The following is a 17,096-nucleotide window of genomic DNA, read 5'->3' as shown; positions in this document are numbered from 1 at the left end:
TGTAAAAAAGGGGGAGGATGTATGGCACACCAAGCTATTCCTGGCATGGCAGGGGTTAATAAAACACAGCCTCACTACTCCCCTTTTCCTTGCCACATCCTATAAAACATGTAATAATCACAACTAGAAAGTAGTGGGCTTCATGGTGGCAGGACAGAGGCGGCAGCGTTTAGGGGGTTAAGTCTCTTCTATAATTAGACAGGATGAAGGGTGGGTGGGGGTCCATATTTTCGCCGCTGTGCACGTGCACGTAGCCCCCTTTTATTTTGCTGGGCTCCGAGCACTATCAATCAGCCTTTTGTAAGTATGGCAGATTCCCCGAGCAGAAGGGCACGAATGTTCCCGTGCATGCCTCTGCAGACTCACCTCTAACATTTCCTCTGCTATGGTAACAGGCTCCCCATTGGCTGCCACAAATGCTACTTCCAGCCAATCCCGGGAGCCGCTCGGCGGTGATGCATGTTGCTAGGTTATATATGATGCAGTGAATGATTATGCCCAAACAAAGAGAGAAGCCGGAGCAGTTCAGGCTCTCCAAAAATACCCCTCTTTTTCAAAGCCACCGTTCCTTCCAGGAACATGCAGATATAAATAACGCACTGCAGTTACCAATCCCGATCCGTAACCAATATCCAAACCAATCCGAGGTGGCCCTGTCAGCCAAAATTTTCCACTGGCACGTTGCCATCTTAAACAGACATGTTAAAGTGCTCTCAGATCAAGTGTCCTTCTCCCCTCCTTCCCGTATCCCCCCCCCGCCCCCCTCCACCATCCTGAAAACCAGGTTGAGCACGTGGACTGGAACTTGCTGCAAAATGCACTGCAACTACATCTATTTCCAGCAACAGTCCGCAGCAGCGCTCGCCTTAACTCCTTCACCGCCACACCGCACTAGATCAAAGGCACGCAGTCTGCACAGAACGCTGGCTATTATTCCCTAGTAACAGGGAATCTGCGAGGACTTCCTGCTCCGCGTATAATACAACGTGACAAGAGCTCGGCACCACCGCCACATACAGCGCCAGCAGAACCACCAATGCACCAATGTAATAGTGGGGGGCACACCAGCTACTATGGGCACTTATCTCTGAACCCCTAGGCACACATGTCAGGACAGAAGGACAGAATGTCCTACGGCTACAGTAAGATTTAGGGGCCAGGTGGACCCCTCATGAACACCTCTGTAAGGTGCCAGGAAGACCACTTTGGCAGACTTCAGTACATGGTAAAATTAAGTTGCTAGAAGACTTGTCCGGTCCTGGTCCATCACATACAGATAATGATGGATGGACATGCATCTTCTGCAGCAGACCTGCATACACATCAAGGGGGGGATTGTGGGTTCATAGCAGAGATGGGAAACCACTGCCATGGCTACTGGCCATCCGGCTACAGCCTACAAAAAGAGTCAAACGCTTAGCGCCGTTTCCGTAGCGCTCATTGAAGTGGAAGGGAGTTACGGAAGCATTGCTGCGCCAAGCGCTCGGCTTCTTCCGGCAGGTGGTCAGAGCAGAGAGGTCTTGCTTTCCCATCATGGCCATGAAGAGTTGGGACAAATTCTCCCAAATTGCAAAGAAACCGCTAAATATCAGATCAGCAGCTTCCAGGCAGATGCCAGACTCGTGTGCCTTTATGCCCACTCACCATACAGACCCCAACTCGGGTAAGGGGAACGCCAACTTTCAGAATTACTAAAAACCCAAAATGACCAAATTGGCTGATGAATGGAAGTAGACTGGCACGACGCCCGGGCACTCCGCCTTCAGCCCCTCACAGTTATCGCTCCCGTGTAAAAGCATCGGAACGATCAATGATGTGACCTGTCAGCATCTGCGGCCAATAGGTCGTCCCATGTAAAAGGACCCAAATTCCTTCTGCCCATTGGCAGAGCTTCTTGTCTGCTGCTTCCCAGTTGGCAGCACCAGCGCTCAGCCCTCACTTTACCCACTTAAACGTAAAGGAAACAGAATTTAGTGTAATAAGGGCAGTTCAGGACAATCACAGAACTCACCCCCGATCAAGTCACCCCCACCGCGATCAGACCCGTGTGGAAGGCAATATGTGCCGCCCCCAACAGACTCCATAAACGCCAGTGACCCGATCTGATAGTCCAAGGGAAGCGCATCGCCAACACTCGGAAATACTTCACATCTTTATTTCATAAGGACACGGGGTGGAAATTAAAACATATCCATTATAAGCTAAATGCAGTAATTAATCACAGAGCACAAATAATGGTGATGGCGCCATCCTCAGTCAGCGCACTGAGCCATTTACAAAGAAGGTACTTTACAGGGTGCATAGGGGGTACGACGGCAAAAAAAGCATCTAACATAGGGCAGGAGTCAGAGCCGCGATACGAGAGACCTGGTACAAGATTATAACACAGACTGGCCATATACCACACAGCAGATACACCACATGTAAGGGACTGGCCATATACCACACAGCAGATACACCACATGTAAGGGACTGGCCATATACCACACAGCAGATACACCACATGTAAGGGCTCGGTCACATCAGCGGTAGTGGATTCCTTTTTCCTGCTCTTATGACAAAACAGCCCTGAATGCCCCCTTTTGACTATAATGGGGGTCCATTCAATGTCCAGTCAGCAGTCCGGCATGTCACCAGCGTTTACAGGATACAATGGTGCAGCCTGCGGTGCCATTTCAACCCCTTTTCTAGCAGAAATCAGCGATGGCGGGTCCAACTAAACCTGACACTGATGTGAACAAACCCCAAGTACAAGATCATATAATAATACATAGGAGATACACAGCAGATCCAACAAGACCATGTAATAAGTACACTGCACATACAAGGTGGGAGAAGTCTGCAAAAAAAATTATAATTCCTTGGGTTTTATGGAGGACTTCTTTCCTCTTGGCCTTAACCTCCACTTGTGCAGTTGAATGCAATCTATTGCTCCCTGTTATCAGCATTTCAGGCTAGGGACAGACCATATAGTGTTCCTTATACGAAATAAAGTTTTTACCCCTACTCTCCAATCATTGTAGGCACTTTGCAGTGTATGTCTAATAGCGAACAATATGGGTGCACTGCTCAGATGGGGAATTAACCAGTCCAGCTTCTCACTCCCAATTAAAGGGGATTTCTGGGACTAGAGGATAAAAAAAAAAAAAATTATATTTTATTGACGACCAACAGGCACTTAATGCGAGCTGTGCTGTAGTACCAACCCAGGCCACAGCGCTATGGTGAGCACATTCTGCTTCCTGCAGTGACAGCAGCCGTAGGGATCAGCGGTGGGTCCCTGTATTATTCAGGCCTGTGGAATTCTTCCCTTTAAATGATCACTGACTTTTCAAACAACTTATGCCAATCTGATAATGAGCTAAAGTACAAATCACTTATATGACCCTTGTGGTGAAAATCCCTCTGAAGTGCTGGCCACTAGGGGTCTCTCTTCCTCCCAATTTGCTGTCAACCGTTCACAGAACGGGAAATGTAGAGTGAGAACGTCTGCTGCCCACAGACATCTATGGGGATATGAAGAAGAGACGGATGCTGCTGTAGCAAATAGCATGTGCTTGGTCACAGCCATCGGATTCACATCTACACTGCTCAGTATTACTGTATAATGCTCTCCACGCTACTGTGACTTATGAGGGTGTGCTACAGAGAAAGAGAGATCCTGTTCTCTAATATTTCAGAATATAGCGACAGTCTACACCCACCAGCTCAGGAACAACTGAAAATTAAACGAGGGCTACATTACAAGTTTGGCCACGACACAGATCACATGACCAAAGTTTACAGGGTAGCTATGCAAACTTGCAATCTCATAAAAGCCAACAGTCACATTACAACTAGTTGCGGCTGTAACCCGCAGATCATAAAAATAATCCAAGGCTGGATGTTTTGCAATCTGTGGGTGGCGGTGGCTCGTGAGTCGCAACATGACCGCATTCACTTCTATTAGATTACAAGACTACACTGCAATCTTTGGCCTTGAAATGGGTCGCACAACCAAAATTACCATGTAGCCCTAGACTAAGAAATGGAGCCGGCATAGTGGTAACCCAGTGAAAAATGTAGGCTTCAATGCCCAGATACAGGTTGTGCCTCATGTACACACATGGCAGCCAGCTCTGAGGTTACCCAACAGCAGGTGCAGTAAAGCACAATATACAACCACATTACTCGTTAGGAACCAGCCGTCAGTCCACCATCAGGGCTGACTGTTTTATGCCCAGTTTTGGTTTTCTTTTGGGGTAGGGGATATGTCTCTATATTCTATTTTCTAGCCCGTGGGTCGTGCCCCAGGGGTGTTTCCCAAGTCTGTTAGAACCCACTTTTGGTGTCGGCCCATTTTATTAGCCCTTTTTCTGGATATTGTACCCAGGTTGCTGCTGGTTACCTTAACCCTTATCAAGCTATGGCACCGGCTATGCATCAGTTGGGTCCGAAGTATCTTTTTTGACTTGGGTAATCACGTGTTAGTTGACTCTGATTAGTGTATTTTTTAGTACCAGAGTTCCTGATGAATTGGTTATACCAAGGAAACGAGTCGAACCGGGATTATCAAGACCAAGACTTCACTAGAACTAGGAATAATATTAAAATCAACAAAATGTGCTATATCATGTGTATGATGTACCAGAATAGTGTAAGGCCTCCCCCCCCCCTATTTGTTGTTGGTGTGTGCTGTGCATATTTGGGCATTCCTTGAGAATTAGGCCTCCTTCCCACGAGTGTGACGGGCTCCGCCGCGTAATATTACGCAGTGAAGCCCGTCACGGCGCCCCCCAGAGACCCCATACTTACCAGCGGAAGATCGCGTGAAGACGCTTCCCCGCCCACCGCCGTCGCGTCATGTGACACGCCCACCGCGTCACGTGACGCAACCGGCCGCGTCATATGACGCGCGGCGGTAGGCGGGGAAGCGTTTTTTCACGCTATCTTCCGCTGGTTGCAGCGGGAGATAGCGTGAACGGACGGCTTCCATTGACTGCAATGGAAGCCGTCCGCGATTACACCCGCAGCAAATAGAACATGCTGCGGGTGAGAACGGGAGATTTCACGGTGCGTAATTCCGCGGTGGAATTACGCATCGTGTGCATTGTGCTATTAGGTTCAATAGAACCTAATAGCATGGGGCAACGCAGCGGATTTTTGCCGCGGATTTACGCGGCGTAAATCCGTTCGTGAGAAGGAGGCCTTAGTAGGCGGACATACCCATATTTGTCATCTTTGGGTTGTCCTGTGTACTTCGCACCTTTTTCCTAATCCTACAGATACCCACACCTGTCCGTTACTCCTCATTAGCTCCATTTCAGAGGTATTAATAAACTTTTGTTGTAAAAGGGGTCAGCTGTTTTCTGATGGTCTAAATAACTATATTAGACCCCTCTGCTGCAGTGAATTATATTTCACTCATTAGGAACAGTTCAATGGGTTTGGCCACTTTAGGGTTAGAAGGTTTCTTCAGTTGTAAACGAGCGGCAGCCCATTCGAAGGCAGGGGTTCACCACCTGGGACCTTTGCAGATGAGCTCGTGCGTTGAGCAAGTTTCTGCAGGAAACAGACAGCGCCATTACTACTGCAGTGTCCGAGCATAGCATTGCAAGCGATGTTCCTATTCCCATCAATAGGAACTTTGCCTGTAATATGAAGCCTGGCCACTGCAGTGAGAATGGAGTTGTCCGTTTCCTACAGAAATCAGCTCAATGCACAAGCACCCCAGCAAACTCCTGATCAGAGGGGGTTCCGGGTAACAGACCTCCAATGTTAGTCCATCAGTGGCTTACAACTGGGCAGCCCCTTTAAATCTCAAAATGTATAAAACCAAAACAAGTTCTGTTTAATACTTCTGAATTGCTGAAGCCGTACATCCCCTCAGTCAGCAGCCTCCTTCCATAGAACGGCGGTATATTCCTCTAACCAATGTCACATGCCCCTCCATACACAGTATCATGCTGTAGTACAAGGTTATATGCCTCAGGAGCCGGTCAGAGGAATAATCCTACATGAGGTTACACACCGCAGCAGCCAATAATGGGACCATGCCATGGTAAGAGGTTGCACCGCACTAGCTGGTCTTTCCGTTCTTATTTGCCCTTTACCCTCATTAAACCTTTATGGTTTCCCCCTCCCCCCGCTCGAAAGTTGCCCCGACCAACGTCAGATTTAAGGATCCGCGGTGAAGATCTGGCGGGGAGGGGGCAGCCATGGACAACTAAGAACATAGAAGTTTAGCGCCACCAGCCCGGCCTCTCCGTTATCAGACCGGGTCACCAAGTGAGCATGTTACTTCAGAGATAAGCAGTGCCACAACAGTCTGGCAGCTGCCCGTCTCCGGGAAAAGCAAAGTAATTGACACAAGAAAAATAAAGCCACTCTGAGGGATATACCATATATACTCAAGTATTAGCCGAGTCAATAAGTTTTACCACACAAAATTTTTTTAGACAACTGCTAAAAAAAACAAAAAAAAAAACAACTTAGACTCGAGTATAAGCCAAGCTATACTAGAGTATATAATAGGAAAAAAAAACCCTGCAATACTGATCTGTCGGCGTCTGTGTCCCCGACGCGATGGTCTCCTCAGCGGTGCGGCAACCTGCTTGAGACTTCTTCCCGCTGTCAGCTCCCTGCTCGGCTTTAAATTTCCCCACCGTCAGCGCTGTGATTGGATTGAGCGCCAGCCAATCACAGGTGGCGCTTGATAAACCAATCACAGGCAATGATGTAATTCACTGAATGGCTGTGAATAGTCGAGCGCTGGCTGCGATTGGCTGGCGCTCGATCCAATCACAGCGCTGACGGCGTGGGAATTCAAAGCCGAGCAGGGAGAATTTTCAAGCAGCTTGCTGTACCGCCAAGAAGACAATCGTACCGGGGACACAGACGCCGACTGGGAGGTCAGTATTGCGTTTTGTTTTTTTTAATCTAGTATATACTCGAGTACAGCTAGGCTCACACTCAAGTCATTAAGTTTTAGCAGTTTTATTGTGGTAAAACTTATTGACTCGGCTTATACTTCAGTATATGCGGTACTGTATATGTTTTCACCAGACACATCAGAATTGTGCGAGGAGGACACGGACCGACACAAGGGAACGTTCACGGAGCCGGAGGCTTCACCTCTTCAACTGAAAGGGTGAAATCTGCTACAGATCTGTGGCAAAAACCGCATGGTGGTTTGGATGTGGATTCTGACCCGGCGTCCAGGACTCCTCAATGCAAACCAATACGTATGGACAGACGCAGCGCCGTCAGGAGACCCCGGCGCCAATACAGACAGGTCAGATATAACGCTGCAGGACTTCCAATACAACATAGGTAGCTCTAAGTGAGGAGTCCATATTCTCCTATGTGGGGACACAGATCATGTCGGACCCCAGCAACAGGCACAGCATGTTACCACTTCGGGCCGCCGGCATCAATCCAGGATGACTAGACAGGTTTTAGAGAGCAGAAATTGAAGTTAAAACACTTCCAATAAAAGAGAACCTTAAACTTATCACCAGTGAAGGCCTGCAGCATCTTGGTGTGCCAGTCCGCGAGATGTGGATGGCAGCTACCCGGCAAGAGGCCTCCATATACGCTGCACAACAAACACCAGGTCCACAGATGGCACAAGAAGGCAGCCCAGCGGTTGGGTTGGAAGTAATACCACCCGTGGGCATTACACAGGTGACCGCTATGGGGATCTGCCAACCATCCAAAAGGCCAATGGGAAGAGAAGTGAAAGGCTGCTGCCCTTTAGGGGACTTTGTGAAGACCTCACCCTCGGAGAAAATGACCACAGCGGAATCCTTACTAGCGACAACCTTACAGATCCGAGAACCAACATTTCCCACATCCACCTACAAGTGGCCCACAGGACAGCAGGAATATGAAGTATATGTCATCTGTGCCAGGAGCCTCCAACACCAGACGTCGGAGGCCAATGACCGAGCAGCGCAGACCCCAGAACCAGCAGCGGGGTCCATTTGGCATCAGACGGCTCCAGTGTTCCTGCTCCCACGTTGGAGCGGACACAGACTGACGAGTTACCAAATAGAACACCACAAGCTGCGATCCTGCGCACTACACCTGGAGTAGCTGAGCCGGCTGTGCGGGAGCAGCGCCACAACATGAGACCCAGGTATTATCTCTGTCCCTGCCAGTCTGCAGGGAGCTCTATAGGGGGCGCTGCGCACCCGCCATGCCCGCTAACCACAGAGTTTCTTCACAGACATCTGAACATCATAGTGGTGGCATGTAAACCCATTTTAATTCTCAATGCCAAAGCAACCTCCAGTAAGAAGCAGAGTCGTCCCCATCCTCAGCCAATGCGGGCCGAGGCACGAGACCAGCAACAACGTTTTGGGGGAACGGGCTGACTGCGGCACTGCCCCCTGCCAGGATCTGGGCTGCCCGCATCCTCAGTGGGAGCTACAGTTATACCTACAGCGCCACGGTGACCAAACGCCGCCATATTGGATGCATCATGCCAGCAAACCCTTCACAATCATGCACAGCTGTATTTTGGAGTCACCCAGTCTTGTAACCTCAGCGCTGCGGGCAAGAGACGGCCGGCACTAGAAGATACACACAGGGTGAACCAGAACCGTATACTTCACCACGAAGAATACTGGCAAGAAGCTTTACTACTAGATGTACGCAAGTCACAGCAGGCGCTCAGAGCAGCCGCCATTAACTTCTCATTGCGGCGAACCACGGCACGAACAACACTGGTGCTCAAAACTTAAGCCAGCCACCGGCATTTTGACTCGCCTGACGGGCACAGGGTGGCTTTACCAACTACTGACATCATTCGAGAAAAGGATGATGCTACATATCGCTGCCATAATGGGTGATCGGGTATAAATAACCACTATGGAGGGGTGTATACATATCTAGGGACATTGTATAATATCCATTACATACCCTGTATGTATAATATGTACTGAATACACTCCATTATATGGCCATACTATATTATATATATATATATGCACACAATAAATATACACATTACATCCAGAGAAACAGTCACCTCCCTCCCCTGGAAGCTGCCGGACGGGCGACACGCCGATCGTAACATTGTAAGAAGTGATTACCATATCAGAGCAAAAGGAGAACATATTGTGGAGAACCGACCCCTCGTAGGGAGGCTCTAGGACCCTGTTGTGCCGCCTCTAGCATGGATACAAGATGTGATACGGGTGGGCATGAAGGCTCTAGTACCCTGTTGTACCTCCTCTAGCATGGATACAAGATGTGATACAGGCGGGCATGGAGGCTCTAGTACCCTGTTGTACCTCCTCTAGCATGGATACAAGATGTGATACGGGTGGGCATGAAGGCTCTAGTACCCTGTTGTACCTCCTCTAGCTTGGATACAAGATGTGATGTGGGGGGCATTGAGGCTCTAGTACCCTGTTGTACCTCCTCTAGCATGGATACAAGATGTGATACAGGCGGGCATGAAGGCTCTAGTACCCTGTTGTACCGCCTCTAGCATGGATACAAGATGTGATACGGGGGGCATGAAGGCTCTAGTACCCTGTTGTACCGCCTCTAGCATGGCTACAAGATGTGATACAGGCGGGCATGGAGGCTCTAGTACCCTGTTGTACCGCCTCAAACTTGGATACAAGATGTGATACGGGGGAGCGGGAGCAGGGAAGCTCTCTAGTACCCTGTTGTACTGCCTCTAGCTTGGATACAAGATGCGATATGGGGGTGGGAAGCATACAGGTTCTGTATGGTAACATATGGCATATTGCTCCACATTTGCTGTAACTGAGCCTCTAGAACGTGAAAACGCATAGGCTGTCGAAATTGGTGTCCCTGATGGTCCCATACATGTGCTATTGGCTATATATCTGGTGACCGGTCAACCACAGAAGTGTGACAATGTTGTGGGGGCTCCTGTGACCCCCTTGTGTGTGCGGCCGAGCATTATCCTGCTGCCTCTAGGAAGCCGCCAGGAGAGGAACACATGTGGCTGCAGGACGTCCTGAACATATCGCTGAGCTGTCATCATCCCTCATACTACTATTAGGGGTGATCGACTGTTGTATGCGATGGCCTCCCAGACCATCATACCAGCAGCGGGCAGTGTGCCGCTCTACAGCAAAGGCAGGATTTGGGTGCTCACCACGAGGTCTGACGATCAGACGCTCCTCTCCACTGGTGGTCTGTCGGGGGGTCCTGAGCCCGGTCACCTTGCGTGCCCTCACGCATCCACTGGTCCCATCACCTCTAACAGTCTGGTCAGACGCTCCTCTCTACTGGTGGTCTGTCGGGGGGTCCTGAGCCCGGTCACCTTGCGTGCCCTCACACATCCACTGGTCCCATCACCTCTAACAGTCTGGTCAGACGCTCCTCTCTACTGGTGGTCTGTCGGGGGCGCCCTGAGCCCAGTCACCTTGTGAGCCCTCACACATCTACTGGTCCCACCACCTCCTAACAGTATGGTCAGACGCTCCTCTACTAGTGGTCTGTAGGGGGCGTCCTGAGCCCGGTCACTTTGTGTGCCCTCACACATCCATTGGTCCCATCACCTCCTAACAGTCTGGTCAGACGCTCCTCCCTACTTGTGGTCTGTAGGGGGCGTCCTGAGCTCGGTCACCTTGTGTGCTCTCACGCATCCACTGGTCCCATCACCTCTAACAGTCTGGTCAGACGCTCCTCTACTGGTGGTGTGTAGGGGGCGTCCTGATCCTGGTCACCTTGTGTGCCCTCACACATCCACTGGTCCCACCACCTCCTAACAGTCTGGACACAACGGCCCGGTGGGGGACAATTCATCAATGCGACCATCCAGCTTCTCACGTCCCAATAATGCGCCCCCTTCTGGTAACGGGGTAAAATCTCTTCTCTGCGTCGTAGAGGAGTCTAGTGGCAAACAAGCTCTGCACAAGCGGAAGAGGTCACTACACACAAGGAGCCTCCGAGAGTCACTTTTAGGGCCTCCGGTGACAAGACCGTCCATCTAATCACCACAATCCCATCATTTACAGATCTGTCTGGGATGGAGCCGCAGGACGGGCTCTGCAGCAAAATGACAACTTCTAGGGGGGCGGGGGCATTGACAATGAGTATTATATAGACATACACTGTATATATCCTCACATATACTGTATACACTGTGTATACCTGTAGCTTACCCACCATATACAGCTGAGGGCTCATTCACATACATTGATTTTCAGGGTCGCCCCATATTAAGCGATAGAGTCCTATTCTTCTCCGAGTTTATGAACCGCTCTATATACACCTTCGCTTTACATATACAGCCGTGTGAATGAGCCCTTCTATACAATAAATCCAGATATTATATATCCCCCACATGTACTGTATACACAATATATTACACATACAATACATATATCAGCTACACATCTCACTGTATATATCTATTATAAAACATGCAAATATAGACACTTGCCGTGTATTATATATCTCCACATATACTGTATATATGAACTAACACACCATATACAAGACATGCACATATTACATGCAGACACTACATATAAGCAGTATGATACACATTCACTGTATTATATATACCCACATGTACTGTATACACACACAACCACATATCAGATTTCATATATACATACTTATTATAAACATGTACATTATATACACTTACTGTGTACTATATTTACTGTACATATATTACATGCAGACAAACTAAGTGATATACACACAATTCTATCCCGATTTTATGTCACGCGCATATGACATATATACATACACACACACACACACTATATGAAAATATATATTACATGCAGACATATTGTATAAGCGATATGTATTATATAGACACACTTAAATACAGATTTTATAACACTCACAATACAATATAACACACACACACACACGTTATACAAATCTAAGATTCTATCTGCTGGACATATCACATGCAGACATATTGTACAGGTAATATAGTTACATCCTCTCTAATATCACACTGTCCGTATCCTCCACCCTCCCATATATTACACAGCACACACGATATATATGGTGATTATATCTCCTGGACATATCACATGCAGACATATTGTACAGGTCATATACAGTTACATCCTCTCTAATATCACACTGTCCGTATCCTCCATCCACCCATATAATACACAGCACATACATGACATATGGTGATTATATCTGCTGGACATATTGTACAGTTCATATACAGTTACATCCTCTCTAATATCACACTGTCTGTATCCTCCATCCTCCCATATATTACACAGCATATACATGACATATATGGTGATTATATCTCCTGGACATACAGGTCATATAGTTACATCCTCTATAATATCACACTGCCCGTATCCTCCCATATATTACACAGCACACACACACATATGGTGATTCTATCTCCTGTACATGTCACATGCAGACATATTGTACAGGTCATATACAGTCACATTCTCTCTAATATCACACTGCCCGTATCCTCCTATATATTACACAGCACATACATGGTGATTCTATCTGCTGGACATATCACATGCAGACATATTGTACAGGTCATATACAGTTACATCTTCTCTACTATCACACTGCCCGTATCCTCCATCCTCCCATATATTACACAGCACATACATGATATATATGGTGAGTATATCTGCTGTACATATCACATGCAGACATATTGTACAGGTCATATACAGTTACATCCTCTCTAATATCACACTGCCCGTATCCTCCATCCCCCCATATGTTACACAGCACATACATAACATATATATGGTGATTCTATCTGCTGGACATATCACATGCAGACATATTGTACAGGTCATATACAGTTACATCCTCTCTAATATCACACTGCCCGTATCCTCCCATATATTACACAGCACATACATGACATATATGGTGAGTATATCTGCTGTACATATCACATGCAGACATATTGTACAGGTCATATACAGTTACATCCTCTCTAATATCACACTGCCCGTATCTTCCATCCTCCCATATACTGCACAGCACATACATGACATATATGGTGATTATATCTGCTGGACATATCACATGCAGACATATTGTACAGGTCATATACAGTTACATCCTCTATAATATCACACTGCCCGTATCCTCCATCCCACCATATATTACACAGCGCATACATGACATATATGGTGATTATATCTGCTGGACATACAGGTCATATAGAGTTACATCCTCTATAATATCACACTGCCCGTATCCTCCCATATATTACATAGCACATACATGACATATATGGTGATTATATCTGCTGGACATATCACATGCAGACATATTGTACAGGTCATATACAGTTACATCCTCTATAATATCACACTGCCCTTATCCTCCATCCTCCCATATACTGCACAGCACATACATGATATATATATGGTGATTATATCTGCTGGACATATCACATGCAGACATATTGTACAGGTCATATACAGTTACATCCTCTATAATATCACACTGCCCGTATCCTCCATCCCCCCATATACTACACAGCACATACATGACATATATGGTGATTATATCTGCTGGACATATCACATGCAGACATATTGTATAGGTCATATGTAGTTACATCCTCTCTGATATCACACTGCCCTTATCCTCCATCCTCCCATATACTGCACAGCACATACATGATATATATATGGTGATTATATCTGCTGGACATATCACATGCAGACATATTGTACAGGTCATATACAGTTACATCCTCTCTGATATCACACTGCCCGTATCCTCCATCCTCCCATATACTGCACAGCACATACATGACATATATGGTGATTATATCTGCTGTACATATCACATGCAGACATATTGGACAAGTCATATACAGTTACATCCTCTCTGATATCACACTGCCCGTATCCTCCATCCCCCCATATATTACATGGCACATACATGACATATATGGTGATTATATCTGCTGTACATATCACATGCAGACATATTGTATAGGTCATATACCGTTACATCCTCTCTGATATCACACTGCCCGTATCCTCCATCCCCCCATATATTACATGGCACATACATGACATATATGGTGATTATATCTGCTGTACATATCACATGCAGACATATTGTATAGGTCATATACAGTTACATCCTCTCTGATATCACACTGCCCGTATCCTCCATCCTCCTATATTTTACACAGCACATACATGATATATATGGTAATTCTATCTCCTGGACATATCACATGCAGACATATTGTACAGGTCATATGTAGTTACATCCTCTCTGATATCACACTGCCCGTATCCTCCATCCCCCCATACATTACACAGCACATACATGATACATATATGGTGATTATATCTGCTGGACATATCACATGCAGACATATTGTACAGGTCATATACAGTTACATCCTCTCTAATATCACACTGCCCGTATCCTCCATCCCCCCATACATTACACAGCACATACATGATATATATATGGTGATTCTATCTGCTGTACATATCACATGCAGACATATTGTACAGGTCATATGTAGTTACATCCTCCCTGATATCACACTGCCCGTATCCTCCATCCCCCCATACATTACACAGCACATACATAACATATATGGTGATTATATCTGCTGTACATATCACATGCAGACATATTGTACAGGTCATATACAGTTACATCCTCTCTAATATCACACTGTCCGCATCCTCCATAGCACATACATGATATATATGGTGATTATATCTGCTGGACATATCACATGCAGACATATTGTACAGGTCATATACAGTTACATCCTCTCTAATATCACACTGCCCGTATCCTCCATCCTCCCATATATTACACAGCACATACATGACATATATGGTGATTATATCTGCTGTACATATCACATGCAGACATATTGTACAGGTCATATACAGTTACATCCTCTCTGATATCACACTGCCCGTATCCTCCATCCTCCCATATACTGCACAGCACATACATGACATATATGGTGAGTATATCTCCTGGACATATCACATGCAGACATATTGTATAGGTCATATGTAGTTACATCCTCTCTGATATCACACTGCCCTTATCCTCCATCCTCCCATATACTGCACAGCACATACATGATATATATATATGGTGATTATATCTGCTGGACATATCACATGCAGACATATTGTACAGGTCATATACAGTTACATCCTCTCTGATATCACACTGCCCTTATCCTCCATCCTCCCATATACTGCACAGCACATACATGACATATATGGTGATTATATCTGCTGTACATATCACATGCAGACATATTGGACAAGTCATATACAGTTACATCCTCTATAATATCACACTGCCCGTATCCTCCATCCCCCCATATACTACACAGCACATACATGACATATATGGTGATTATATCTGCTGTACATATCACATGCAGACATATTGGACAAGTCATATACAGTTACATCCTCTCTGATATCACACTGCCCGTATCCTCCATCCCCCCATATATTACATGGCACATACATGACATATATGGTGATTCTATCTGCTGTACATATCACATGCAGACATATTGTACAGGTCATATACAGTTACATCCTCCCTAATATCACACTGCCCGTATCCTCCCATATATTACACAGCACATACATGACATATATGGTGAGTATATCTGCTGTACATATCACATGCAGACATATTGTACAGGTCATATAGAGTTACATCCTCTCTGATATCACACTGCCCGAATCCTCCATCCCCCCATATATTACACAGCACATACATGACATATATGGTGATTCTATCTGCTGTACATATCACATGCAGACATATTGTACAGGTCATATACAGTTACATCCTCTCTGATATCACACTGCCCGTATCCTCCATCCTCCCATATATTACACAGCACATACATGATATACATGGTGATTATATCTCCTGGACATATCACATGCAGACATATTGTACAGGTCATATAGTTACATCCTCTCTGATATCACACTGCCCGTATCCTCCCATATATTACACAGCACATACATGACATATATGGTGATTATATCTGCTGTACATATCACATGCAGACATATTGTATAGGTCATATACAGTAACATCCTCTCTGATATCACACTGCCCGAATCCTCCATCCCCCCATATATTACACAGCACATACATGATATACATGGTGATTATATCTCCTGGACATATCACATGCAGACATATTGTACAGGTCATATAGTTACATCCTCTCTGATATCACACTGCCCGTATCCTCCATCCCCCCATATGTTACACAGCACATACATAACATATATATGGTGATTCTATCTGCTGGACATATCACATGCAGACATATTGTACAGGTCATATACAGTTACATCCTCTCTAATATCACACTGCCCGTATCCTCCCATATATTACACAGCACATACATGACATATATGGTGAGTATATCTGCTGTACATATCACATGCAGACATATTGTACAGGTCATATACAGTTACATCCTCTCTAATATCACACTGCCCGTATCCTCCATCCCCCCATATATTACACAGCACACACACGTTACACATATCTGGGATTCGCTCTCCTGTCCATATCACTCCCGGCCGGTCCCGCACTCTGCAGCCCCCGGATGCGGCGCTCTTACCTCAGGCGCCGCGGCTGGTCGGGCGGACGCACATCCTGGCGGGCTGTGTTGGGTGTCGCCCCCCGGCAGCAGCTGAGGGGGAGGCCCGGCTCTGCACTCGCCGCCGCTCCCCGCTCTCCGCCGCTCAGGGTTTTTTTTCCCAGTAATGCAACACAAAATGGCTGCGAAAACAAACCGACGCAACAGCCGCTGAGGAGAAGTCACGTGAGTGCGCATGCGCAGAGCCCCGCTGAGCGGCAGCCAGCGCTCCACCGCCTCCGCTGTGGGGATTAGAGGCTGCGTCACACGCGCGACCCCGCCCCCTGGCGACCAGAGCCCCGCCCTCGGCCACTAGCCACGCCCCCTGCTCGTACTGCAGTCAAGCTACGGAGCCGAAACGTTGGTTACAGCCGGGCGGAGTATGACGTCACGGCAATCACGTCGTAACTGTGAAGTCAGGCAGAAGTCAGAAACATAAAGCCGCAAGAGTGAAGTTAGAATTAGGGAATCC

General features: G+C 46.7%; 1 protein-coding gene across 1 annotated transcript in view; it reads right to left on the bottom strand.

The window, feature by feature from the left end:
- Positions 1 to 16,793, bottom strand: part of LOC136631989 (dual specificity tyrosine-phosphorylation-regulated kinase 1B-like) — a 73,800-nt gene extending 57,007 nt beyond the window's left edge. The window contains exon 1 of the mRNA XM_066606512.1: positions 16,607 to 16,793. The gene's annotated coding sequence lies outside the window, so the exon portion shown is untranslated. The remainder of the gene's footprint in view (positions 1 to 16,606) is intronic.
- Positions 16,794 to 17,096: the final 303 nt, after the last annotated feature.

This window comes from Eleutherodactylus coqui, chromosome 6, assembly GCF_035609145.1.
Source record: "Eleutherodactylus coqui strain aEleCoq1 chromosome 6, aEleCoq1.hap1, whole genome shotgun sequence".
NCBI classification, from domain to species: Eukaryota; Metazoa; Chordata; class Amphibia; order Anura; family Eleutherodactylidae; genus Eleutherodactylus; species Eleutherodactylus coqui.
This window is presented reverse-complemented; position numbering and strand designations above follow the sequence as displayed.